Source organism: Macrotis lagotis, chromosome 1 (genome assembly GCF_037893015.1).
Source record: "Macrotis lagotis isolate mMagLag1 chromosome 1, bilby.v1.9.chrom.fasta, whole genome shotgun sequence".
Classification (NCBI taxonomy): Eukaryota; Metazoa; Chordata; class Mammalia; order Peramelemorphia; family Peramelidae; genus Macrotis; species Macrotis lagotis.
Window position 1 is genome coordinate 674,735,213 of NC_133658.1, and position 2,866 is coordinate 674,738,078.

Consider the following 2,866-nt stretch of genomic DNA (forward strand, 5'->3'; position numbering starts at 1 on the left):
GGAACAGGACTCTGGGGCTCTCACCACATTCAGATCCTGATCTCGGTTCAGTCACCCCACAGAACAGAGATCCCCCCCCCCAACCCTGTGGCAGAGGGGCTCGCTTGTGGTCATTCACAGACAAGGAGAGCAGTCAGAGCCTCACACACTGACACCCTTGTGGGGGTATCCCAATAAAACTCAAAAGCTCAGGAAGGTCCTCGAAACCAGGTACAGGCTGGCGAAATGAATAAACAGAAAGAAAAAAAAAGGAACCAGCCATGACAATTACTTTGTCTATGATCCCATGGCTGATCAAAATATTCATTCTGAAGATGAGAAAGTCCAAGCTTCTGCATCTAAAGACCCCAAGAAAGATAGAATTTGGGCTTAGGCTATGACAGAGCTCAAAAAAAAGATTTTGAAAATCAAGTAATGGAGATAGAAGAAAGATTGGGAAAAGAAATGAGAGAGATGCAGGAAAAACATGAAAATGAATTCAGCAGCTTAGTCAAGGAGATCCAAAAAAGTGCTGAAGAAAATAACATATTAAAAACTAAGCTTAGGTCAAATGGATAAAATAGTTCAAAAAGTTATTGAGAAGAATGTTTTAAAAAGCAGACTTGGCAGGGGAAGGGCGGGAGAAGGCGTGCTGGAGCTGGGGCCAGCCCCAGGGCTCGGCAAGGGGCTGGGCTGGGCCGGCTTGGCCTTGGAGGCAGAAGTGGAGCGCGGGCGCATGCTGCAGCAGCCCCCAGCGCCCTCGGGCTCTCTCGGCCCGGGGAGGGCCGGCCCAGGCGGGGCTGCGGACCCTGGTGGATGGTCCAGCAGCTCTGGCTTCCCATCGCCATGCCCTGTCACAACCAGCAGCTGGTCCCCCGGCAGCGGCAGGAGCCGGCCGCCGCCTCCCCGTGCCCCGAGCCGCCAGAAGCCTGCGAAAGGCCAGGCCAGGAGCTGGCGGGGGGCCGAGCCAAGCCGGCCGTGGCCAAGGGCGTCGTGGTTGGGCAGGCTGGGGATGGCACCGAGGGCCCCCAGGGGGAGAAGCCCCCCCCCCCAGGCGGAGGAGGGCGAGCCGCCGGAGCCCTCCTGCCCGCTTGGCCCCCAGCTCAAGCTGCTCCCCATGAACGACCAGATCCAGGAGCTCCAGACCATCATCTGGGACAAGACAGCCAGTCCAGGGGACTTCATGTTTTCTGCAGACCTTTTGATTAGGCTTGTTGTGGAAGAGGGGCTGAATCAGCTGCTGTACAAAGAATGCACAGTGACCACTCTGACAGGTTATAAGTATGAAGGAGTGAAATTTGAGAAGGGGAATTGTGGGGTCAGCATAAAGAGAAGCGGAGAGGCCATGGAGCCGGGTTTGCGGGACTGCTGCCGCTCAATCCGAATCGGAAAGATTCTGATCCAGAGTGATGAGGAGACCCAAAGAGCCAAGGTCTATTATGCCAAGTTCCCCCCAGACATTTATCGGAGAAAAGTCTTACTGATGTATCCAATTCTAAGCACTGGAAATACTGTCATTGAGGCTGTAAAAGTCCTTATAGAGCACGGTGTTCAACCCAATGTCATCATTGTCCTTAGTCTCTTTTCTACTCTTCATGGTGCTACGTGGATCATTCAGGAGTTCCCAGACATCACCATTTTAACCATAGAGGTCCATCCTGCTGCACCAACACATTTTGGACAGAAGTATTTTTGGAACAGATTAACTTCAAGGAAAACTTAGTTTCCCTATATGACATTATAAGAGTGTACTGAGTTTCCTCTTGTCCCATTTTGGTTGGGGAATGGGATGAGACAATGCAAATGGAGGGGCTATTTAAATGAATTTCACTTTGATTGGTGGTATCTTCATTTAATTTGAGTTTTTTTTTTTGACCATTGGAACCAAGTGCAGTAATAAGGCACACTCAGCTCTTAGAATTGATGGGAATTTTAATAATGTCCTTATGCAAATTAACGGACTCTTCAATGAATTATTGTATTCTCTAGTTTCTGAACTGCCCTGCTCTGAAGTTTCTTGTAGTTAGAAATAAAACCAAAAAAAGTCAGTTCTCTAAGACCCATTGGGATTTGCTTTGTGTTCTGTATGCTTTTTGCTCCCCTCAGGGGGCGTGTGTGTGTCTGTGTGTGTGTGTGTGTACACGCCTGCACACGTGTGTATGGGCTAAGCCCACTTTCCACCTTCTTCTATTCCTCACTTTCCCAGTTTTGGCTTTTTCTGGTGACTCATAAACAAAACTGAATGCCTCTGGAAGGTTTCATTTTCTTTCCCATCCAGCTGGCAGACCCAAGATGTCGGCCCTAGAATGTGTGCTTGACTTTTCAGTTGGTCCATTTTTTCTCTCTGTGGCTCACTTCCCAAGCAATGCGTACCTGGCTGGGTAGTGAAGGAAAAGGGGACCATTTTGGCAATTGGGCTGGAGCAGTGACCTCCCTCCCCCCCCCACTGACCACCCCAGGGAAGACAGATTGGCAACACAGGAGGGCTAAATACAGTTAAATACCATCCATCCAGAGAAAGGAAATGATGGTTGGGTGTGAGTGGGGCGAGGGTAGGGGGTGGTGGCAGACAGAATGGTTTTTTGCTTGGTCTTTTAGCCAATAAGTAAATTAAAATGATGTGATTCATATTGATGTTTTTTAACTAGGAGACTAGGACTTGGAAAAGTCATTTGGCAAGTTTTGTTGATTGTAATGTGCTGAAATAGGACAAAAGAAGGTCATGCTTTGTATAATCCCAATAATTTGTGGGTGTTGCTATTCTGGCTTCCCAAATGGAGAAGGAATCATTTTTGAAACAAAAGCTTCTTGGTCAATTGCTTGTAAAAAACCTGTACCCTATTTTGCATTGATATTAAAAAAAAAATTCTAACAGCAAAAAAAAAAA

At 48.1% G+C, this 2,866-nt stretch overlaps 1 pseudogene; it reads left to right on the forward strand.

The window, feature by feature from the left end:
• The first annotated feature begins 795 nt into the window (after positions 1–795).
• Positions 796–1,702, forward strand: LOC141506141 (uracil phosphoribosyltransferase homolog pseudogene; annotated as a pseudogene).
• Positions 1,703–2,866: the final 1,164 nt, after the last annotated feature.